Below are 27,455 nucleotides of genomic sequence, written 5' to 3' on the forward strand. Positions count from 1 at the left end.
ATTATCAGGGAGAAATCGAGTATGTGTGCTTACAATAATGTTACTTTTTATATGGAAAGACTGCTCACGTACGTGGAAACTGAACAGGGGAACGCAAACATAGGCAGAAGAGGAAGGCTTAAGATAAATCTTCACAATAAGAGAATGTGGACATGTTATGATGGAGAGACAGTGAAGTGGAAACATGAAAAGTGAACGCCGGGCTTTGAGAAAATCAGAGGGAGATAGTTCCGTTAGGAACCGAAATGTGAATATTCCCTTTGATAATAAGGCGGACACGTCCGAAGGTCTTAAAAGCAGAGGGACCTGGTTAATGTTCCGCAACGCCCTGGGGTGTAGATGACAGTCAGCGATTAACTTCGGGAACACAGGGGGCTTGGAAATCAGTTTAATTGCAAGGGAATCTCAAGTGTGGAAGCAACTCGATTCACAACAGATATTCCCGAGTCCAGGATACATGGAAAGGGGAATCAGAGCGGATTAAACATGTAATCTTTCATCGTTTCAGTGACTGACCGCTGTGTGCAGCAATTTTAGGGCGTTTACTCATGAGAACTTTTTCAATTGCATCTGGAATATTAGCGCGGCAACGTGACCAGAGCACATGCTGATGATAGTTGATGTATTTTCCACCCAGCAGGGTTTTTCTTGCCTTCTCTATATAAACTTCGATGTCCCTGTGAATTACACTTCTATAAACCTCCGCTTAAAAACGCCAATTATTTGGCCTCAGCAACCGTTCTGTGGTTGAAACGAATTGTAAATTGAGGTTATGACGATATGGGAGGAGCTTAAAGTTAGGTCCGCAAAGAGCGACTGCACTTTCGGAAATGCTCCATAATTCAGAAACCTTGGGGATACGCCAAACTGAATTATTGACAAATTTCTTAACACGAGGGGTGATTGCTAAATTCGTGGCCGAAGATAGAAGGAGATTTTTTATACAACTCTCGTTACATGCACATGTAGTGCAGCTCATTGAGTGATTATGCAGAAAGTTTGAAGTTAAGAACTCATCAGTCATTAACTCATCGGTGTGTTTGATAAGTTCGTGGCCCAAGTTAGCAGGAGATGTTATTAACTTCAACCTTTCTGCATAATCACTCAAAGGTTGAGCTGCATGAGCATGTAAAAAGAGCTGTATAGCTGATCCCTATGAACCATAGGCCACGGACGTATCAATCACCCATGTGTGGGCACTTTCTGCAGGTCCAAGATTCGTATAATCAACGACCGCTGGACTAAGTGTGTAGATGTAGGAGTGGACAATGTTGAAAAAATAAAAGTGCCAGGTTTTCTGAAATTGGCTCCTTCTAACCCATGCCACGAATTATCAGTCACCCCGCGATAAACTACTCAACATACGAAGTATGCGGTTTGTGTTTCAATTATGTACCAAGGATTAACAAAGTTAAATTTAGAGAACCACCATTTTCCATATTAGATATCAGGTGGACAGTGCAGGAAATAGATAGATGACACATGTTGTCACATTCGGGAATTCACCTGAACAAACTCCTCCGTGTATATTATAGAAATAGGTCGGGACCACTTAATGTTGGATCAGGACTTTATATTTTTTAACCATAGTAAAAACCGAATATGCCCACTGTATTGTGGGGAAGCGTCAAGAAGGAGCTTGGATTTCACTCGTCACTCACCCATTTATGCTTTCAAATGGCAATAATCTAACAAGGGGGCACATTTCACTCCTTGTAGTCAAAGGAAAGAATCGTTCAGCCAACGGACGGTCCCCTATTTCAGCGTCTGGGGTTTGGAGAGGTATTCGGAGTCAGTATTCGTACAATAGGAACAATACAATTCTGGATTTTATTTGTTGCCCTGGGGTAACCACAATTCCGGTTATCTTTATATAGAAACAATAAAGTACAACTGTTGAATTATTCAAAACTTCCGCAGAGAATTGCCAAATCTCGATCAGTTGACGATAGTTCAACACCGGTTAGCATCATCTGTTCCAGCGCCTCCGTTCCAACTTTGAAATTTGTATTAGTGATTTGGTTGAGAGTCAGAATTGCAGCACAGCGTGAATTTAAATCGAGGATCATTCAATCGGTAATTTTAAGCTGGAATCAACATGAGAGTGTCTGAATGTGGTCAGATATTCCGGAAAGACGCAAAATCAGTTATTATGTTAGAGACAGTAGGCAATTGGCATGTATTATTCTGTTAACGTGTAGATGCAGCATGCAATCACAAAGATGAAATGCGAGCTGGTGATTGTTGGATATTTCATTAAACGAGAAGAACATCTCTATGAAAGGAAATCTGGATATGTTGAGCTCACATCCGCGGTCTCATAATACGCTGCAAATGGACAAGGTCAGCTCAGTTTCAGCAGATTCCTTGCTAGCACATTTAGCTAGTCATTTCAAGAAGGACTGAGTAGGCATGGCTTCAATTGCCGGACAGCAGAAACAATAGAATATGGTCTCCACAAAGTTATGCAAGATGTGTACAGGCCTCAACAGAACTGTTGCAGACTTTTCTTACATTACAAGAAACCACATTTGGTTAAACACTGAAGCAAATAAATCTTTCTTTGAAAGGAACGCCGGCCTGCCACCAGATAGTGTTTCCAATCGGTATGAGTCAGCATTCAGTATCTCCGTCTGCATTCAAACGCATCGTTGTTAGATGTTGACGCACCTCTGTAGTCTCTGTCGTCACAATCAATGCAATAGATTTGATAAATCTAACGACTGCTTCCATGGAATTACGGGAGTTTTGCATCACTATTGGTGTAGCTTCGGAGATCGATATCAGTGGTTGGTAAGTAAACATGTGACACCCAGACATTGCGTATCAGGGAAGTGCCTACGTATTGAGAGGGGGGAACAATTGACAACGGTCAATCTAGGTAATGGGTTGTAGCAACTGTCCTTTGCAAGTACTTGTTCTCATCGGATCGGCATTTGGGAACTGCTCGGCGATTAAATATGCAAAAATGTAGTCTTTTCCACTTTAGCGCGGATTTCATTAACGGGAGAATGAACGCAAAACATTGCAGAGGTCTCCGGACTTCGCTCAATAGCTGGTTGTCTTAATGAACTCAAAAACTGAGGTAACGGGATTTTTCACTTGCTCCCTGAACTTGGACTGAGTCGCCACGTAAATAAATGTGTTGGTGCAGCAGCTTAAAGTTCTCAGCAAAAAAGCGACTTCATAAAATATATATTCAGAATCATTCCAGTCGCCTCCTGTTCCTGTTATTTGATAATAGAGGAATTGTAAAACAGCTGTCAGCCACAGGAAGATGAAGCTGCCGGAGAGAGTGAAGAGTAAAACCACTGATCTCCTCCTGCTCTCCATCTCCGGGTCACTGCGACTCTCCCCTTTGGTCTGACCCCTCAGCCCCTTCCGGACCCGACTGGCCACTAAGATCTGTCTGACAGTCAGAGCGTTGAGCAGCAGAATTGCAGCGAAAGGGAGCAATGGAGTTAATACCGTATCAAACCAGTCAAACCCAATCCATCCCGGATCAGTGTAGTAACTTACTTTTATAACAATGTACCACGGTACGTTGTCAATAATTTCTCCCGGTTCAAGCGTGAAGTAGAAGGGAATATTTTTCAAACAGAACAACACGCCAGCTGCTGCCAGAACCACGGCTGCTGTTTTCCCGGTGCAATATTTTGCTTTCAGCTTGTGGCAACAAATGGCGACAAAACGATCAAATGTGAAAGCGACAGTGAACCATACAGAATAGTCCACGACTGTACGAGACAAGGCAACTCTAACACTGTCCACGGGAGTAATGTTCAGGACACTCACTGGGAAATAATGTTCGCTGATCCGATACAAAATTACCTCCGTGATAATGACCATCAGATCTGCCGTTGCCATGGCCACCAAGTAGCGAGTGGTGCAGGTGGACAAACCACATTTCCTCTGGGACAGGACTGTAATCGCCAATAAATTCACTGGAGAAACAGAGTTAAGAGGCATTATAGATTACAATAAGTACCTTTGCAAGAAAAGTGGCTGATATATTTAATCAACGAAATCAAACTAAAACCTTTGCACCGGAAGAGTGGATACTGAGAGTACCCGTGACTTTGGATACCAACAAGTAAAGTTAGGGGTGAAATGGTCGCAGAAAGATTGGATAAACCAAACGGTTTTCCATTTTTATCCCGTACAGAGCGTTTAATCAAAACAACTGGACACCGAAGAGAAGCAAGAAGACGTTCAGAGGGCAGACAAAGCTAGTCCGTTGTTCAGGAGAAAACGGTTTCATTACAAGACTAGTGTCGCAATGAGTACAATTTATTTTTTTTCCGCTGTGACATGTCCTGCCATTATGTGCCCGGTAAGGGAACTTACCAACTGAAACCATCTTAGTCTATCCTCCCGATGTGACCCCTTTGCTCAGCGCTGGCACACCAACCTAGACAGTGTCCGTGAAGGCTGCTTACATTTACGGCTTTACCGTACGTTTCATAGAGTTTTCTCAGTCACGTTGCTGCAAGTTATAGGCAAACTACGGGAGGAAAACTGTGTAAATGAGCAAAGGATTATCACCACACGAGGCTTTGGATGCAGGTCGCCGATATAGTAAGCAAAAAAAAAAAAAAACAGTCTCACTTACAGAGTTGTTGTGTTCTTGGATTCGCTTACCTGGAACGCCAATCAGGGCAATGAAGACATAAAATATTTTCTCGACACGGTAATACGCTTCAAGCATTTTCTTTTCACGCGATTAGCCGGTCCTTTTGCGTTACAGGCATTCTTTTTGATTGAATGTTTTCGTCCATGCAGTTTATATCCTTTATGATCTCTCCTGGGACAATGGTTCACAACTACTACCATTGGATTCTAGAAATGGGAGCAAACAGATGACGCCATCTCAGTTACATTCCCGACGTGGCAGATTTTGAAAATCTCTGAGATCGAATGAGCAGACCCAGAACATTTAATCCGATCAGACCAATTGCTTAAACTGCAGCATCTCCTTTGCAGTAAATGCGATACCTTTTCAAATGCCAACAGCTCATCCCAGTTTCTCATATTGCTGGAATTTTTTTAAATCTTCCGATCATTTACAAACTCACTTTAGACACCGGAATCTGTGGATGAACTGTTTATCAATGCTACAGTCGAGTATGCATGGTATTCAAGTATTCATATAACTAGACCCCTATTCCTGGCCTAAATATGGACAGAACAGTTGAGTGATGGCGGCCTAAGAAATGTAAGTCTGTTCTTCATCAGATTTTCTTGCTTGGGTCTAAGTCTACTCGTGAAAATGAACATGATGGACGTCACTGGGTGTTTGTGACTGTCCCAGTACCTCTACAAAGGAAGATATTTATGTTTGTAACATATCAGTAACATACTGGAATCCTTGTGAATATTACCCAACTTCAGTCATAGGCTGGCAGGCACGCCCTTAAATAAGGGACTTCATCCTAAACTTTAACAGTTTATTTATTTCCATAGATGCTGCCTAATCTGCTGTGTCCATCTACCATTTTGTCTGTGCCGCTTTCATTTCCAGCATCTCCAGCATTCCTTGTGTTCTTCATTTGCTACTTCAATGCAATCGAACTTCGAGGGATGACCACACTGAAAAAAGTTTAAATCTTCTTAAATAATAAAAAAAACACCTTTTTGTCTGTTCCATACTCTCAGCTATTTTCTGTTCTCACATTCATCACTTGCTACTTGGCCCCTTCCTCCTTCGTTTTTTTCTAACGTCCGTTCCCTTCGCGTATTAGATTCCTCCCTCTGCAGACCTTTACCATTCCCGCCACCAGGCTTCACCTATCAGCTTCTTGCAGAGATCACATCGCTGGCAGTGACACCAATGCGTACCCACTTATGGAACTCGTGAGGGTAGGCGTCCCATGGGAAGAGAAACCAGAACAAGGCAGAATCAGATCTTAAAACAGATCTTGCAACTGCACCTTCGATTAAGACCCAGGCCTCTCCGAGTCATTCTCTTTCGAGGTCGCTGCCACCAGTAAAACCGTATCAGCTTTGTAACTCCAAAGATGACAGACTGACGCCAGTGACATTTGCATATCGAATATTTACCCCGACGAAACGAGATATCTAACATCCCAAGGTCATTATCGATGATTTGGAAAGTTAAATATTTTACTTATGTTCTGGCTTTTAATCCAATGATCCTTTACCTAAGCATACTCCTATTCATCTGGATGACAGTAAGAAAGATGCAACTGTCAGTCAAATTCCACTAGTCAGTTTGAAATTGTTATTACAGGGCTGTAACGTCGTGGTTGAAAGAGTTAACAGTGCTGTCACGCTCGTTGAGAATGGAACTTATTGGGGTGAAACTCATGAGTGCCCGATGACAGTAGTACAACAAAGGAAAGGACCATTCATTCTCATCTTAAATTAAAATCAAGAGAGGGCAATAGGGTCATGCGAATGCAATGTTCATATTTATGGATATTTACTGACGGATGGCGATTAGTTCAGGAAGAAGAGTGGTTTGTCGAATCTGTAATATAGATATGGATGGAGTATGAGTACAGATAGAAAGTATTATGAACAATCTGCCTAAATTAATGTGTACACAAGTGCTAGAACTTGCTTTAATGGCTTTTATTGTTAACAACCCAGACGAAAATCCTTCAGGGACGACATTGCACACGGATAGTATGTGTGTCTGTGATAGTTTAACTGAATAACTTCCATTATGGGAAGCTAGATCTTACGTGTATCCCCAAATACGTGTGCACGGCCATGTTTCAGATTAAATTTCGAGTGATGTCTGAGTTTCTTCCTTAAATCTCACCGGTGGTTCTTTTCTCGCATTCCCTTCAAACTTGCAGCAATTTCTAAAAGCACAGTTCAGTACCTTTAAATGTGAATTTAAAGTATTTTACAATTTTGATAAAGAATTAGACCAATACTCTGTAAAGTTGCCCAGCGCTCCAGATTATTCGAATGTAATTTAGCAGAGTCTTTGCATTGATAAATCAAAACTGCAGCCATGAATTCACAAAACCTTGCACATCAGCAAATCAGTGCGCACTCCAAATACGGTGAAACACCACATACAAAATAGATTATTCCAAAGCAGAATTCATGTCCAACAGTTCAGAAAATGGCTGTTTCGATATTTAAAATCCGCACGCACCCCAAAATACGATCGCAACTGTTGATCGGTCAACAAATAACCCCCGGAATATACAAACATCACAAAATCTAATTACGCCCCGGTAATTGACTACAAACCCCAAAATTTGCGTGTATCCCCAAATACTTGTGCATATTTGCCGTCAACCCTGAAATCTACGAACACCCGAAGTCAATGCTCACCCCTTCATTTGAGGATTCAACTTTAAATCCGTGCGCAATCCCAAAATCCAAACTCACACCATAGCAGTGTGCACCCCTTATTCGCAGACACTGCCCAATATCTGCACGACTCAATTCAGTGCGCACCCCAAAAACGCTAACATCCTGACATGCAGTTTAAAATCCTTTCAAGAATTCAGAAAATAGATGCCTCGATATTAAAACCAGCACACAGCCCAAAATTCATGTGCAACTTCTGATCCACCAACACGCCCAAATCTTTATCTCAGCCCATATCCGTGTTTACATGTACACAATCCCAAATCCATGTACACCTCAAATATGTGCACCACCTCAACTGGGAGCCTACCCTAAAATTCATGTGAATATCATACCCGCGAAGAAAGACACTTGCACATTAGATTATCGCAGAGGAGATACATTTAAAATACTTCATGTCAAATTTCTAATTAAATTTATTATTCACGTGATCTAAATGAAACAACTTTGAGCTTCGGCACAGCTCCAAACCGCAGACACCCCAAATACGTGAGAAATCCGTGTGCAACTCCAAATGCAAATAGATCCCCACAACTTCAAAACCGTGGAAACACACCCGCTAATTCGATTATCTCAACATAATAATTTCAGACTTTCACAAGATGACAAAATCTGTGTAGAACGAGCCCCACAAATGAATGTGGGGGTTTCAGCGTGTTTGGGCTGCGCATGGATTTGGTGATGCGCACCAATTTGACGATGCACATGGATTTGGTGATGCGCACCAATTTAACGATGCACATGGATTTGGTGATATTCGCTGATCTGGGCTGCCATGGGATACACATAGATTTGGTGAGTTGACGGATCAAAATTTGCGTGCGGATTATTAATGTCGAGGCTGCCATTTTCTCAATTGCTTTTATTGATTGTTACTCAGGGAAAATCTGATGTACAAGTGGCGGAGTCCGTGGGTTTCGGGTTCGCACTGAATTGGCGATAGCGCAATTTTATTTTTTGTCGTCAAATATGGGTTGTACACGGTCTTGTGGTTCATAAGGATCTGGGGTTGTGAATGGATTTAGGAGCGTTTTCTAATAAAGGGTTGCAAACTGTTTTAGGGGAGTGCTCCGATATAAGGGTGCGCACCTTTTTGGGGATAGCAAATTTAGGGTAGTTACCGAATATGTGAGTCTCCACGTTTTTGTGAGTGCATATCGATTTGGTGACGGACGTTGGGATTTTGGGATACGTAGTGGTTTTTTCTGTTAAGACAGCTATTTTGTGTTTGGGTCATCTAATATGCCTGTGGGGTGCTCTCGTATTTGAGGATGTGCGCAGATTTGGGGGTGCGGACGGATTTTAGTGATCAGATATTAAGAGTGTAGCCTTCAATATGGGCTGCACACGGATTTGGGTTGACACGCAGATTTGGGTGTTTCGCCGATCTGCAAAAGGATTTTGGCTTTCTAACCTGGAGATGGTCATTTTCTGAATTGATTGAAATGTTTGCTTGTCTGGGATAATCCATTATGCATCTCGGGTGTCAGCGGGTTTGGGGAGCGCACCGATTTTGGGTTGGCGCAGATTTAGGGCTGCTTCGGCATATATGGGTGGCAACTGATTTGCGATACGAACAGATTTTGTGGAAATAGCGGATTTGGGGGTATATACAGATCTGGACTCTTTAGGAGAGTTTCCGCGAGGACGTGAGCACATTGATCGGTGGATTTGGAACCACATCCGTATTAGATGGTGCTTTCTGATTGGGAGGTTGCACAAGCTTAGGAATGTTTCAACCAATATGGGTGCACAGGACGTCAGTATGAATCTGGGGTGCACACGGGTGCCTGACGATTGGGGATGAGATCAGGATTAGGTAGGGGTCGGCGCAAATGGGTGCATATTAATTTGTTGGTGTCGGTCGATTTGGGGTTGTGGTGAATCTCAAAGTGAGACTCAGAGTGAATCTCCATACACACCGTCCCATCACAATTTCCCGGGGTCAGACACAGAGTGAATCTCCATCCAAACCTTCCCATCACAATTTCCCGGGGTCAGACACAGAGTGAATCACCATCCACACCGGACCATCACAAAAACCCGGGGTCAGAGAGGAAGTGAATCTCCATACACACCGGCCCATCATACTTTCCCGGGGTCAGACACAGAGTGAATCTCCATCCAAATCGTCCCAACACACTTTCCCGGGGCCAGACACAGGGTGAATCTCCATCCACACCGGCCCATCACAAAAACCCGGGGTCAGACACAAAGTGAATGTCCATCCAAACGGTCCCATCATACTTTCCCTGGGTCAGACTCAGAGTGAATCTCCATCCACACCGTCCCATCACACACTCTCGGGGTCAGACACAGAGTGAATTTCCAAACACACCGTCCCATCACACACCCCCGGGGTCAGACACAGAGGGAATCTCCATCCACACCGGCCCATCACGAACTCACGGGGTCAGACACAGAGTGAATCTCCCTACTCACCGTCCCATCACAAAAGCCCGGGGTCAGACACAGAGTGAATCTCCCTCCACACCGTCCCATCACAAAACCCCGGGGTCAGACAGATATTGAATCTCCCTCCTCACCGTCCCATCACAAAAGCCCGGGGTCAGACACAGAGTGAATCTCCCTCCTCACCGTTCCATCACAAAAGCCCGGGGTCAGACACAGAGTGAATCTCCATCCAAACCGTCCCACCACACATTGCCGATGTCAGACACAGATTGAAACTCCCTCCACACCGTCCATTCACAAATTCCGTGGTCAGACATAGAGTGAATCTGCAACCACACATTTCCATCACAAACTCCCGGGGTCAGAAACAGAGTGAATCTCCCTCCACACCGTCCCTTCACACTCTCCCGGGGTCTGACACAGAGTGAATCTCCCTCCACACCGTCCCTTCACACTCTCCCGGGGTCTGACACAGAGTGAATCTCCATCCACACCGTCCCATCACACACCCCCGGGGTCAGACACAGAGGGAATCTCCATCCACACCGGCCCATCACGAACTCACGGGGTCAGACACAGAGTGAATCTCCCTACTCACCGACCCATCACAAAAGCCCGGGGTCAGACACAGAGTGAATCTCCCTCCACACCGTCCCATCACAAAAGCCCGGGGTCAGACAGATATTGAATCTCCCTCCTCACCGTCCCACCACACATTGCCGATGTCAGACACAGATTGAAACTCCCTCCACACCGTCCATTCACAAATTCCGTGGTCAGACATAGAGTGAATCTGCAACCACACATTTCCATCACAAACTCCCGGGGTCAGAAACAGAGTGAATCTCCCTCCACACCGTCCCTTCACACTCTCCCGGGGTCTGACACAGAGTGAATCTCCATCCACACCGTCCCATCACACGTTCCCGGGGTCAGACACAGAGTGAATCTCCATCCACACCGTCCCATCACAAACTCCCGGGGTCAGACACAGAGTGAATCTCCATCCAGACCTTCCCATCACAAAAACCCGGGTTCAGACACAAAGTGAATGTCCATCCAAACCGTCCCATCATACTTTCCCTGGGTCAGACTCAGAGTGAATCTCCATCCACACCGGCCCATCACAAAAACCCGGGGTCAGACACAAAGTGAATCTCCATACACACCGGCCCATCACAAACTCAAGGGGTCAGACACAGAGTGAATCTCCCTCCACACCGTCCCATCACAAAAGCCCGGGGTCAGACAGATATTGAATCTCCCTCCTCACCGTCCCATCACAAAAGCCCGGGGTCAGACACAGAGTGAATCTGCATCCAAACCGTCCCATCACACATTCCCTGGGTCAGACACAGAGTGAATCTCCCTCATCACCGTCCCATCACACACTGGCGGGGTCAGACACAAGGTGAATCTCCATTAATACCGGCCCATCACAAAAACCCTGGGTCAGACACAAAGTGAATCTCCATACACACCGGCCCATCACAAACTCAAGGGGTCAGACACAGAGTGAATCTCCCTCCACACCGTCCCATCAGTAAAGCCCGGGGTCAGACAGATATTGAATCGCCCTCCTCACCGTCCCATCACAAAAGCCCGGGGTCAGACACAGAGTGAATCTCCCTCCTCACCGTTCCATCACAAAAGCCCGGGGTCAGACACAGAGTGAATCTCCATCCAAACCGTCCCATCACACATTGCCGATGTCAGACACAGATTGAAACTCCCTCCACACCGTCCATTCACAAATTCCGTGGTCAGACATAGAGTGAATCTGCAACCACAGATTTCCATCACAAACTCCCGGGGTCAGAAACAGAGTGAATCTCCCTCCACACCGTCCCATCACACTCTCCCGGGGTCTGACACAGAGTGAATCTCCATCCACACCGTCCCATCACACATTCCCGGGGTCAGACACAGAGTGAATCTCCATCCACACCGTCCCATCACAAACTCCCGGGGTCAGACACAGAGTGAATCTCCATTCAGACCTTCCCATCACAAAAGCCCGGGGTCAGACACAGAGTGAATCTACATCCAAAACGCCCCTTAACACTTCCCCTCGGTCAGACACAGAGTGAATCCCCATCCAAACCGTCCCATCACAATCTCCCGGGGTCAGACACAGAGTGAATCTCCCTCCACACAAACCCATCACAAAAGCCTGGGGTCAGACACTGAGTGAACCTCCATCTAAACCGTCCCATCACACAATGCCGTGGTCAGACACAGAGTGAATCTCCTTCCACATCATCCCATCACAAATTCCAGTGGTCAGACATAGAGTGAATCTGCATCCGCACCTTTCCATCACAAACTCCCGGGGTCAGACAAAGAGTAAATCTCCCTCCTCACCGTTCCATCACACACTCCCGGCGACAGGCACAGAGTGAATCTGCATCCAATCCGTCCCATCACACGTTCCCGTGGTCAGACACAGAGTGAATCTCCCTCCTCACCGACCCATCACACACTCCCGGGGTCAGACACAAGGTGAATCTCCATTAACACCGGCCCATCACAAAAACCCTGGGTCAGACACAAAGTGAATCTCCATACACACCGGCCCATCACAAACTCAAGGGGTCAGACACAGAGTGAATCTCCCTCCACACCGTCCCATCACAAAAGCCCGGGGTCAGACAGATATTGAATCTCCCTCCTCACCGTCCCATCACAAAAGCCCGGGGTCAGACACAGAGTGAATCTCCATCCTGTCCTTCCCATCACAAAAACCCGGGGTCAGACACAAAGTGAATGTCCATCCAAACCGTCCCATCATACTTTCCCTGGGTCAGACTCAGAGTGATTCTCCATCCACACCGTCCCATCACAAAAGCCCGGGGTCAGACACAGAGTGAATCTACATCCAAAACGCCCCTTAGCACTTCCCCGCGGTCAGACACAGAGTGAATCCCCATCCAAACCGTCCCATCACAATCTCCCGGGGTCAGACACAGAGTGAATCTCATTCCACACAAACCCATCACAAAAGCCTGGGGTCAGACCCTGAGTGAACCTCCATCCAAACCGTCCCATCACACAATGCCGTGGTCAGACACAGAGTGAATCTCCTTCCACATCATCCCATCACAAATTCCACTGGTCAGACATAGAGTGAATCTGCATCCACACCTTTCCATCACAAACTCCCGGGGTCAGACAAAGAGTAAATCTCCCTCCTCACCGTCCCATCACACACTCCCGGCGTCAGGCACAGAGTGAATCAGCATCCAATCCGTCCCATCACACGTTCCCGTGGTCAGACACAGAGTGAATCTCCCTCCTCACCGACCCATCACACACTCCCGGGGTCAGACACAGAGTGAATTTCCAAACACACCGTCCCATCACACACTCCCGGGGTCAGACACAGAGGGAATCTCCATCCACACCGGCCCATCACGAACTCACGGGGTCAGACACAGAGTGAATCTCCCTACTCACGGTCCCATCACAAAAGCCCGGGGTCAGACACAGAGTGAATCTCCCTCCACACCGTCCCATCACAAAAGCCCGGGGTCAGACAGATATTGAATCTCCCTCCTCACCGTCCCATCACAAAAGCCCGGGGTCAGACACAGAGTGAATCTCCATCCTCACCGTCCCATCACAAAAGCCCGGGGTCAGACACAGAGTGAATCTCCATCCAAACCGTCCCATCACACATTGCCGATGTCAGACACAGATTGAAACTCCCTCCACCCCGTCCAATCGCAAATTCCGTGGTCAGACCTAGAGTGAATCTGCATCCACACATTTCCATCAAAAACTCCCGGGGTCAGAAACAAAGTGATTCTTCCTCCACACCGTCCCATCACACACTCCCGGGGTCTGACACAGAGTGAATCTCCATCCACACCGTCCCATCACAAAAGTGCGGGGTCAGACACAGAGTGAATCTCCATCCACACTGTCCCATCACAAAAGTGCGGGGTCAGACACAGTGTGAATCTCCATCCAAACGGTCCCATCACACTTTCACGGGGTCAGACACAGAGTGAATCTCCCTCCACACAATCCCATCACAAAAGCCCGGGGTCAGACATAGAGTGAAACTGCATCCACACCTTTCCATCACACATTGCCGTGGTCAGACACAGAGTGAATTTCCTTCCACACCATCCCATCACAAATTCCAGGGGTGAGACATAGAGTGAATCTCCATCCACACCGTCCATCACAAACTCACGGGGTCAGACACAGAGTGAATCTCCCTCCACACAATTCCATCACAAAAGCCCGGGGTCAGACACTGAGTGAATCTCCTTCCACACCATCCCATCACAAATTCCAGGGGTCAGACATAGAGTGAATCTGCATCCACACCTTTCCATCACAAACTCCCGGGGTCAGACAAAGAGTAAATCTCCCTCCTCACCGTCCCATCACACACTCCTGGCTTCAGGAACAGAGTGAATCTGCATCCAAACCGTCCCATCACACGTTCCCGGGGTCAGACACAGAGTGAATCTCCCTCCTCACCGTCCCAACACACACTCCCGGGGTCAGACACAGAGTGAATTTCCAATCACACCGTCCCATCACAATCTCCCGGGGTCAGACACAGTGTGAATCTCCCTCCACACCGTCCCATCACAATAGACGGGGTCAGACACAAAGTGAATCTCCCTCCACACCGTCCCATCAGAAAAGCCCGGGGTCAGATAGAGATTGAATCTCCATCCAAACTGTCCAATCACACGTTCCCGGGGTCTGACACAGAGTGAATCTCCCTCTTCACCGTCCCATCACACACTCCTGGGGTCAGACTCACTGTGAACCTCCATCCAAACCGTCCCATCACACGTTCCCGGGGTCAGACACAGAGTGAATCTCCCTCTTCACCGTCCCATCACAAAAGCCCGGGTCAGTCACAGAGTGAATCTCCATCCAAACTGTCCCATCACACATTCCCGGGGTAAGACACAGAGTGAATCTCCATCCACACCGTCCCATCTTAAACCACTCGGGGTCAGACACTGAGTGAACCTTCATCCAAACCGTCTCATCACACATTGCCGGGGTCAGACACAGAGTGAATCTCCTTCCACACCATCCTATCACAAATTCCAGGGGTCAGACACAGAGTGAATCTGCCTACTCACCGTCCCATCACAAAAGCCCGTGGTCAGACACAGAGTGAATCTCCCTCCTCACCGTCCCATCACATAAGCCCGGGGTCAGACACAGAGTGAATCTCCATCCAAACCGTCCCATCACACATTGCCGATGTCAGACACAGATTGAAACTCCCTCCACACCATCCCATCACAAATTCCATGGGTGAGACATAGAGTGAATCTCCATCCACACCGTCCATCACAAACTCCCGGGGTCAGACACAGAGTGAATCTCCCTCCACACAATCCCATCACAAAAGCCCGGGGTCAGACACTGAGTGAATCTCCTTCCAGACCATCCCATCACAAATTCCAGGGGTCAGACATAGAGTGAATCTGCTTCCACACCTTTCCATCACAAACTCCCGGGGTCAGACAAAGAGTAAATCTCCCTCCTCACCGTCCCAACACACACTCCCGGCGTCAGGAACAGAGTGAATCTGCATCCAAACCGTCCCATCACACGTTCCCGGGGTCAGACACAGAGTGAATCTCCCTCCTCACCGTCCCAACACACACTCCCGGGGTCAGACACAGAGTGAATTTCCAATCACACCGTCCCATCACAAACTCACGGGGTCAGACACAGTGTGAATCTCCCTGCACAACGTCCAATCACAATAGACCGGGGTCAGACACAAAGTGAATCTCCATACACACCGGCCCATCAGAAAAGCCCGGTGTCAGATAGAGATTGAATCTCCATCCAAACCGTCCCATCACACGTTCCCGGGGTCTGACACAGAGTGAATCTGTCTCTTCACCGTCCCATCACACACTCCTGTGGTCAGACTCGGAGTGAACCTCCATCCAAACCGTCTCATCACACGTTCCCGTGGTCAGACACAGAGTGAATCTCCATCCACACCGTCCCATCTTAAACCCCTCGGGGTCAGACACTGAGTGAACCTCCATCCAAACCGTCTCATCACACATTGCCGGGGTCAGACACAGAGTGATTCTCCTTCCACACCATCCTATCACAAATTCCAGGGGTCAGACATAGAGTGAATCTGCATCCACACCTTTCCATCACATACTCCCGGGGTCAGACAAAGAGTAAAGCTCCCTTCTCATCGTACAATCGCAGACTCCCAGGGTCAGACACAGAGTGAAGCTCCATCCAAACCGTCCCATCACACATTGCCGATGTCAGACACAGATGGAAACTCCCTCCACACCGTCCATTCACAAATTCCGTGGTCAGACATAGAGTGAAACTGCAACCACACATTTCCATCACAAACTCCCGGGGTCAGAAACAGAGTTAATCTCCCTCCACACCGTCCCATCACACACTCCCGGGGTCAGACATAGAGTGAATCTGCATCCACACCTTTCCATCACATACTCCCGGGGTCAGACAAAGAGTAAATCTCCCTCCTCACCGTCCCATCACACACTCCTGGCTTCAGGAACAGAGTGAATCTGCATCCAAACCGTCCCATCACACGTTCCCGGGGTCAGACACAGAGTGAATCTCCCTCCTCACCGTCCCAACACACACTCCCGGGGTCAGACACAGAGTGAATTTCCAATCACACCGTCCCATCACAATCTCCCGGGGTCAGACACAGTGTGAATCTCCCTCCACACCGTCCCATCACAATAGACGGGGTCAGACACAAAGTGAATCTCCCTCCACACCGTCCCATCAGAAAAGCCCGGGGTCAGATAGAGATTGAATCTCCATCCAAACTGTCCCATCACACGTTCCCGGGGTCTGACACAGAGTGAATCTCCCTCTTCACCGTCCCATCACACACTCCTGGGGTCAGACTCACTGTGAACCTCCATCCAAACCGTCCCATCACACGTTCCCGGGGTCAGACACAGAGTGAATCTCCCTCTTCACCGTCCCATCACAAAAGCCCGGGTCAGTCACAGAGTGAATCTCCATCCAAACTGTCCCATCACACATTCCCGGGGTAAGACACAGAGTGAATCTCCATCCACACCGTCCCATCTTAAACCCCTCGGGGTCAGACACTGAGTGAACCTTCATCCAAACCGTCTCATCACACATTGCCGGGGTCAGACACAGAGTGAATCTCCTTCCACACCATCCTATCACAAATTCCAGGGGTCAGACACAGAGTGAATCTGCCTACTCACCGTCCCATCACAAAAGCCCGTGGTCAGACACAGAGTGAATCTCCCTCCTCACCGTCCCATCACATAAGCACGGGGTCAGACACAGAGTGAATCTCCATCCAAACCGTCCCATCACACATTGCCGATGTCAGACACAGATTGAAACTCCCTCCACACCATCCCATCACAAATTCCATGGGTGAGACATAGAGTGAATCTCCATCCACACCGTCCATCACAAACTCCCGGGGTCAGACACAGAGTGAATCTCCCTCCACACAATCCCATCACAAAAGCCCGGGGTCAGACACTGAGTGAATCTCCTTCCACACCATCCCATCACAAATTCCAGGGGTCAGACATAGAGTGAATCTGCTTCCACACCTTTCCATCACAAACTCCCGGGGTCAGACAAAGAGTAAATCTCCCTCCTCACCGTCCCATCACACACTTCCGGCGTCAGGAACAGAGTGAATCTGCATCCAAACCGTCCCATCACACGTTCCCGGGGTCAGACACAGAGTGAATCTCCCTCCTCACCGTCCCAACACACACTCCCGGGGTCAGACACAGAGTGAATTTCCAATCACACCGTCCCATCACAAACTCACGGGGTCAGACACAGTGTGAATCTCCCTGCACAACGTCCAATCACAATAGACCGGGGTCAGACACAAAGTGAATCTCCATACACACCGGCCCATCAGAAAAGCCCGGTGTCAGATAGAGATTGAATCTCCATCCAAACCATCCCATCACAAATTCCAGGGGTCAGACATAGAGTGAATCTGCTTCCACACCTTTCCATCACAAACTCCCGGGGTCAGACAAAGAGTAAATCTCCCTCCTCACCGTCCCATCACACACTCCCGGCGTCAGGAACAGAGTGAATCTGCATCCAAACCGTCCCATCACACGTTCCCGGGGTCAGACACAGAGTGAATCTCCCTCCTCACCGTCCCAACACACACTCCCGGGGTCAGACACAGAGTGAATTTCCAATCACACCGTCCCATCACAAACTCACGGGGTCAGACACAGTGTGAATCTCCCTGCACAACGTCCAATCACAATAGACCGGGGTCAGACACAAAGTGAATCTCCATACACACCGGCCCATCAGAAAAGCCCGGTGTCAGATAGAGATTGAATCTCCATCCAAACCGTCCCATCACACGTTCCCGGGGTCTGACACAGAGTGAATCTGTCTCTTCACCGTCCCATCACACACTCCTGTGGTCAGACTCGGAGTGAACCTCAATCCAAACCGTCTCATCACACGTTCCCGTGGTCAGACACAGAGTGAATCTCCATCCACACCGTCCCATCTTAAACCCCTCGGGGTCAGACACTGAGTGAACCTCCATCCAAACCGTCTCATCACACATTGCCGGGGTCAGACACAGAGTGATTCTCCTTCCACACCATCCTATCACAAATTCCAGGGGTCAGACATAGAGTGAATCTGCATCCACACCTTTCCATCACATACTCCCGGGGTCAGACAAAGAGTAAAGCTCCCTTCTCATCGTACAATCGCAGACTCCCAGGGTCAGACACAGAGTGAAGCTCCATCCAAACCGTCCCATCACACATTGCCGATGTCAGACACAGATGGAAACTCCCTCCACACCGTCCATTCACAAATTCCGTGGTCAGACATAGAGTGAAACTGCAACCACACATTTCCATCACAAACTCCCGGGGTCAGAAACAGAGTTAATCTCCCTCCACACCGTCCCATCACACACTCCCGGGGTCTGACACAGAGTATATCTCCATCCACACCGTCCCATCACACTTTCCAGGGGTCAGACACAGAGTGAATCTCCCTCCTCACCGTTCCATCACAAAAGCCCGGGGTCAGACACAGAGTGAATCTCCATCCAAACCGTCCCATCACACATTGCCGATGTCAGACACAGATTGAAACTCCCTCCACACCGTCCATTCACAAATTCCGTGGTCAGACATAGAGTGAATCTGCAACCACACATTTCCATCACAAACTCCCGGGGTCAGAAACAGAGTGAATCTCCCTCCACACCGTCCCATCACACTCTCCCGGGGTCAGACACAGAGTGAATCTCCATCCACACCGTCCCATCACAAACTCCCGGGGTCAGACACAGAGTGAATCTCCATTCAGACCTACCCATCACAAAAGCCCGGGGTCAGACACAGAGTGAATCTACATCCAAAACGCCCCTTAACACTTCCCCGCGGTCAGACACAGAGTGAATCCCCATCCAAACCGTCCCATCACAATCTCCCGGGGTCAGACACAGAGTGAATCTCCCTCCACACAAACCCATCACAAAAGCCTGGGGTCAGACACTGAGTGAACCTCCATCTAAACCGTCCCATCACACAATGCCGTGGTCAGACACAGAGTAAATCTCAGTCCACATCATCCCATCACAAATTCCAGTGGTCAGACATAGAGTGAATCTGCATCCGCACCTTTCCATCACAAACTCCCGGGGTCAGACAAAAAGTAAATCTCCCTCCTCACCGTTCCATCACACACTTCCGGCGACAGGCACAGAGTGAATCTGCATCCAATCCGTCCCATCACACGTTCCCGTGGTCAGACACAGAGTGAATCTCCCTCCTCACCGACCCATCACACACTCCCGGGGTCAGACACAGAGGGAATCTCCATCCACACCGGCCCATCACGAACTCACGGGGTCAGACACAGAGTGAATCTGCATCCAAACCGTCCCATCACACATTCCCTGGGTCAGACACAGAGTGAATCTCCCTCATCACCGTCCCATCACACACTGGCGGGGTCAGACACAAGGTGAATCTCCATTAACACCGGCCCATCACAAAAACCCTGGGTCAGACAAAAAGTGAATCTCCATACACACCGGCCCATCACAAACTCAAGGGGTCAGACACAGAGTGAATCTCCCTCCACACCGTCCCATCACAAAAGCCCGGGGTCAGACAGATATTGAATCTCCCTCCTCACCGTCCCATCACAAAAGCCCGGGGTCAGACACAGAGTGAATCTCCCTCCTCACCGTTCCATCACAAAAGCCCGGGGTCAGACACAGAGTGAATCTCCATCCAAACCGTCCCATCACACATTGCCGATGTCAGACACAGATTGAAACTCCCTCCACACCGTCCATTCACAAATTCCGTGGTCAGACATAGAGTGAATCTGCAACCACACATTTCCATCACAAACTCCCGGGGTCAGAAACAGAGTGAATCTCCCTCCACACCGTCCCATCACAAACTCCCGGGGTCAGACACAGAGTGAATCTCCCTCCTCACCGACCCATCACACACTCCCGGGGTCAGACACAGAGGGAATCTCCATCCACACCGGCCCATCACGAACTCACGGGGTCAGACACAGAGTGAATCTGCATCCAAACCGTCCCATCACACATTCCCTGGGTCAGACACAGAGTGAATCTCCCTCATCACCGTCCCATCACACACTGGCGGGGTCAGACACAAGGTGAATCTCCATTAACACCGGCCCATCACAAAAACCCTGGGTCAGACAAAAAGTGAATCTCCATACACACCGGCCCATCACAAACTCAAGGGGTCAGACACAGAGTGAATCTCCCTCCACACCGTCCCATCACAAAAGCCCGGGGTCAGACAGATATTGAATCTCCCTCCTCACCGTCCCATCACAAAAGCCCGGGGTCAGACACAGAGTGAATCTCCCTCCTCACCGTTCCATCACAAAAGCCCGGGGTCAGACACAGAGTGAATCTCCATCCAAACCGTCCCATCACACATTGCCGATGTCAGACACAGATTGAAACTCCCTCCACACCGTCCATTCACAAATTCCGTGGTCAGACATAGAGTGAATCTGCAACCACACATTTCCATCACAAACTCCCGGGGTCAGAAACAGAGTGAATCTCCCTCCACACCGTCCCATCACACTCTCCCGGGGTCTGACACAGAGTGAATCTCCATCCACACCGTCCCATCACACATTCCCGGGGTCAGACACAGAGTGAATCTCCATCCACACCGTCCCATCACAAACTCCCGGGGTCAGACACAGAGTGAATCTCCATTCAGACCTACCCATCACAAAAGCCCGGGGTCAGACACAGAGTGAATCTACATCCAAAACGCCCCTTAACACTTCCCCGCGGTCAGACACAGAGTGAATCCCCATCCAAACCGTCCCATCACAATCTCCCGGGGTCAGACACAGAGTGAATCTCCCTCCACACAAACCCATCACAAAAGCCTGGGGTCAGACACTGAGTGAACCTCCATCTAAACCGTCCCATCACACAATGCCGTGGTCAGACACAGAGTAAATCTCAGTCCACATCATCCCATCACAAATTCCAGTGGTCAGACATAGAGTGAATCTGCAACCACACCTTTCCATCACAAACTCCCGGGGTCAGACAAAAAGTAAATCTCCCTCCTCACCGTTCCATCACACACTTCCGGCGACAGGCACAGAGTGAATCTGCATCCAATCCGTCCCATCACACGTTCCCGTGGTCAGACACAGAGTGAATCTCCCTCCTCACCGACCCATCACACACTCCCGGGGTCAGACACAGAGGGACTCTCCATCCACACCGGCCCATCACGAACTCACGGGGTCAGACACAGAGTGAATCTGCATCCAAACCGTCCCATCACACATTCCCTGGGTCAGACACAGAGTGAATCTCCCTCATCACCGTCCCATCACACACTGGCGGGGTCAGACACAAGGTGAATCTCCATTAACACCGGCCCATCACAAAAACCCTGGGTCAGACAAAAAGTGAATCTCCATACACACCGGCCCATCACAAACTCAAGGGGTCAGACACAGAGTGAATCTCCCTCAACACCGTCCCATCACAAAAGCCCGGGGTCAGACAGATATTGAATCTCCCTCCTCACCGTCCCATCACAAAAGCCCGGGGTCAGACACAGAGTGAATCTCCCTCCTCACCGTTCCATCACAAAAGCCCGGGGTCAGACACAGAGTGAATCTCCATCCAAACCGTCCCATCACACATTGCCGATGTCAGACACAGATTGAAACTCCCTCCACACCGTCCATTCACAAATTCCGTGGTCAGACATAGAGTGAATCTGCAACCACACATTTCCATCACAAACTCCCGGGGTCAGAAACAGAGTGAATCTCCCTCCACACCGTCCCATCACACTCTCCCGGGGTCTGACACAGAGTGAATCTCCATCCACACCGTCCCATCACACTTTCCCGGGGTCAGACACAGAGTGAATCTCCATCCAATCCGTCCCATCACAAACTCCCGGGGTCAGACACAGAGTGAATCTCCCTCCTCACCGACCCATCACACACTCCCGGGGTCAGACACAGAGGGAATCTCCATCCACACCGGCCCATCACGAACTCACGGGGTCAGACACAGAGTGAATCTGCATCCAAACCGTCCCATCACACATTCCCTGGGTCAGACACAGAGTGAATCTCCCTCATCACCGTCCCATCACACACTGGCGGGGTCAGACACAAGGTGAATCTCCATTAACACCGGCCCATCACAAAAACCCTGGGTCAGACAAAAAGTGAATCTCCATACACACCGGCCCATCACAAACTCAAGGGGTCAGACACAGAGTGAATCTCCCTCCACACCGTCCCATCACAAAAGCCCGGGGTCAGACAGATATTGAATCTCCCTCCTCACCGTCCCATCACAAAAGCCCGGGGTCAGACACAGAGTGAATCTCCCTCCTCACCGTTCCATCACAAAAGCCCGGGGTCAGACACAGAGTGAATCTCCATCCAAACCGTCCCATCACACATTGCCGATGTCAGACACAGATTGAAACTCCCTCCACACCGTCCATTCACAAATTCCGTGGTCAGACATAGAGTGAATCTGCAACCACACATTTCCATCACAAACTCCCGGGGTCAGAAACAGAGTGAATCTCCCTCCACACCGTCCCATCACACTCTCCCGGGGTCTGACACAGAGTGAATCTCCATCCACACCGTCCCATCACACTTTCCCGGGGTCAGACACAGAGTGAATCTCCATCCACACCGTCCCATCACAAACTCCCGGGGTCAGACACAGAGTGAATCTCCATCCAGACCTTCCCATCACAAAAACCCGGGGTCAGACACAAAGTGAATGTCCATCCAAACCGTCCCATCATACTTTCCCTGGGTCAGACTCAGAGTGAATCTCCATCCACACCGTCCCATCACAAAAGCCCGGGGTCAGACACAGAGTGAATCTACATCCAAAACGCCCCTTAACACTTCCCCGCGGTCAGACACAGAGTGAATCCCCATCCAAACCGTCCCATCACAATCTCCCGGGGTCAGACACTGAGTGAACCTCCATCCAAACCGTCCCATCACACAATGCCGTGGTCAGACACACAGTGAATCTCCTTCCACATCATCCCATCACAAATTCCACTGGTCAGACAAAGAGTGAATCTGCATCCCCACCTTTCCATCACAAACTCCCGGGTTCAGACAAAGAGTAAATCTCCCTCCTCACCGTCCCATCACACACTCCCGGCTTCAGGCACAGAGTGAATCTGCATCCAATTCGTCCCATCACACGATCCTGTGGTCAGACACAGAGTGAATCTCCCTCCTCACCGACCCATCACACACTCCCGGGGTCAGACACAGAGTGAATTTCCAAACACACCGTCCCATCACACACTCCCGGGGTCAGACACAGAGGGAATCTCCATCCACACCGGCCCATCACGAACTCACGGGGTCAGACACAGAGTGAATCTCCCTACTCACCGTCCCATCACAAAAGCCCGGGGTCAGACACAGAGTGAATCTCCCTCCACACCGTCCCATCACAAAAGCCCGGGGTCAGACAGATATTGAATCTCCCTCCTCACCGTCCCATCAGAAAAGCCTGGGGTCAGACACAGAGTGAATCTCCATCCTCACCGTCCCATCACAAAAGCCCGGGGTCAGAAACAGTGTGAATCTCCATCCAAACCGTCCCATCACACATTGCCGATGTCAGACACAGATTGAAACTCCCTCCACCCCGTCCAATCGCAAATTCCGTGGTCAGACCTAGAGTGAATCTGCATCCACACATTTCCATCAAAAACTCCCGGGGTCAGAAACAAAGTGATTCTTCCTCCACACCGTCCCATCACACACTCCCGGGGTCTGACACAGAGTGAATCTCCATCCACACCGTCCCATCACAAAAGTGCGGGGTCAGACACAGAGTGAATCTCCATCCACACTGTCCCATCACAAAAGTGCGGGGTCAGACACAGAGTGAATCTCCATCCAAACGGTCCCATCACACTTTCACGGGGTCAGACACAGAGTGAATCTCCCTCCACACAATCCCATCACAAAAGCCCGGGGTCAGACACTCAGTGAACCTGCATCCAAACCGTCCCATCACACATTGCCCGGGGTCAGACACAGAGTGAATCTCCTTCCACACCATCCATTCACAAATTCCAGGGGTGAGACATAGAGTGAATCTCCATCCACACCGTCCATCACAAACTCACGCGGTCAGACACAGAGTGAATCTCCCTCCACACAATCCCATCACAAAAGCCCGGGGTCAGACACTGAGTGAATCTCCTTCCACACCATCCCATCACAAATTCCAGGGGTCAGACATAGAGTGAATCTGCATCCACACCTTTCCATCACAAACTCCCGGGGTCAGACAAAGAGTAAATCTCCCTCCTCACCGTCCCATCACACACTCCTGGCGTCAGGAACAGAGTGAATCTGCATCCAAACCGTCCCATCACACGTTCCCGGGGTCAGACACAGAGTGAATCTACCTCCTCACCGTCCCAACACACACTCCCGGGGTCAGACACAGAGTGAATTTCCAATCACACCGTCCCATCACAATCTCCCGGGGTCAGACACAGTGTGAATCTCCCTCCACACCGTCCCATCACAATAGACCGGGGTCAGACACAAAGTGAATCTCCCTCCTCACCGTCCCATCACACACTACTGGGGTCAGACTCACTGTGAACCTCCATCCAAACCGTCCCATCACACGTTCCCGGGGTCAGACACAGAGTGAATCTCCCTCTTCACCGTCCCATCACAAACTCCCGGGGTCAGACACAGAGTGAATCTCCATCCACACCGGACCATCACAAAAACCCGGGGTCAGACAGAAGGTGAATCTCCATACACACCGGCCCATCATAATTTCCCGGGGTCAGACACAGAGTGAATCTCCATCCAGACCTTCCCATCACAAAAACCCGGGGTCAGACACAAAGTGAATGTCCATCCAAACCGTCCCATCATACTTTCCCTGGGTCAGACTCAGAGTGAATCTCCATCCACACCGTCCCATCACAAAAGCCCGGGGTCAGACACAGAGTGAATCTCCATCCAAAACGTCCCATAACACTTCCCCGCGGTCAGACACAGAGTGAATCCCCATCCAAACCGTCCCATCACAATCTCCCGGGGTCAGACACAGAGTGAATCTCCCTCCACACAAACCCATCACAAAAGCCTGGGGTCAGACACTGAGTGAACCTCCATCCAAACCGTCCCATCACACAATAGCGTGGTCAGACACAGAGTGAATCTGCATCCAATCCGTCCCATCACACGTTCCCGGGGTCTGACACAGAGTGAATCTCCCTCTTCACCGTCCCATCACACACTCCTGTGTTCAGACTCGGAGTGAACCTCCATCCAAACCGTCTCATCACACGTTCCCGTGGTCAGACACAGAGTGAATCTCCATCCACACCGTCCCATCTTAAACCCCTCGGGGTCAGACACTGAGTGAACCTCCATCCAAACCGTCTCATCACACATTGCCGGGGTCAGACACAGAGTGATTCTCCTTCCACACCATCCTATCACAAATTCCAGGGGTCAGACATAGAGTGAATATGCATCCACACCTTTCCATCACATACTCCCGGGGTCAGACAAAGAGTAAAGCTCCCTTCTCATCGTCCAATCACAGACTCCCAGGGTCAGACACAGAGTGAATCTCCATCCAAACCGTCCCATCACACATTGCCGATGTCAGACACAGATGGAAACTCCCTCCACACCGTCCATTCACAAATTCCGTGGTCAGACATAGAGTGAAACTGCAACCACACATTTCCATCACAAACTCCCGGGGTCAGAAACAGAGTGAATCTCCCTCCACACCGTCCCATCACACACTCCCGGGGTCTGACACAGAGTATATCTCCATCCACACCGTCCCATCACACTTTCCAGGGGTCAGACACAGAGTGAATCTCCATCCACACCGTCCCATCACAAACTCCCGGGGTCAGACACAGAGTGAATCTCCATCCACACCGGACCATCACAAAAACCCGGGGTCAGACAGAAGGTGAATCTCCATACACACCGGCCCATCATAATTTCCCGGGGTCAGACACAGAGTGAATCTCCATCCAGACCTTCCCATCACAAAAACCCGGGGTCAGACACAAAGTGAATGTCCATCCATACCGTCCCATCATACTTTCCCTGGGTCAGACTCAGAGTGAATCTCCATCCACACCGTCCCATCACAAAAGCCCGGGGTCAGACACAGAGTGAATCTCCATCCAAAACGTCCCATAACACCTCCCCGCGGTCAGACACAGAGTGAATCCCCATCCAAACCGTCCCATCACAATCTCCCGGGGTCAGACACAGAGTGAATCTCCCTCCACACAAACCCATCACAAAAGCCTGGGGTCAGACACTGAGTGAACCTCCATCCAAACCGTCCCATCACACAATACCGTGGTCAGACACAGAGTGAATCTGCATCCAATCCGTCCCATCACACGTTCCCGTGGTCAGACACAGAGTGAATCTCCCTCCTCACCGACCCATCACACACTCCCGGGGTCAGACCCAGAGTGAATTTCCAAACACACCGTCCCATCACACACTCCCGGGGTCAGACACAGAGGGAATCTCCATCCACACCGGCCCATCACGAACTCACGGGGCCAGACACAGAGTGAATCTCCCTACTCACCGTCCCAGCACAAAAGCCCGGGGTCAGACACAGAGTGAATCTCCCTCCACACCGTCCCATCAGAAATTCCGGGGTCAGACAGATATTGAATCTCCCTCCTCACCGTCCCATCACAAAAGCCCTGGGTCAGACATAGAGTGAATCTCCCTCCTCACCTTCCCATCACAAAAGCCCGGGGTCAGGCACAGAGTGAATCTCCCTCCACCGCGTCCAATCACAAATTCCGTTGTCAGACATAGAGTGAATCTGCATCCACACATTTCCATCACAAACTCCCAGTGTCAGAAACAGAGTGAATCTCCCACCACACCGTCCCATCACACACTCCCGGGGTCTGACACAGAGTGAATCTCCATCCAAACCATCCCATCACACATTGCCCGCAGTCAGACACAGAGTTAATCTCCTTCCACACCATCCCATCAAAAATTCCAGTGGTCAGACCTAGAGAGAATCTGCATCC

This window comes from Hemitrygon akajei, unplaced genomic scaffold (genome assembly GCF_048418815.1).
Source record: "Hemitrygon akajei unplaced genomic scaffold, sHemAka1.3 Scf000062, whole genome shotgun sequence".
NCBI classification, from domain to species: Eukaryota; Metazoa; Chordata; class Chondrichthyes; order Myliobatiformes; family Dasyatidae; genus Hemitrygon; species Hemitrygon akajei.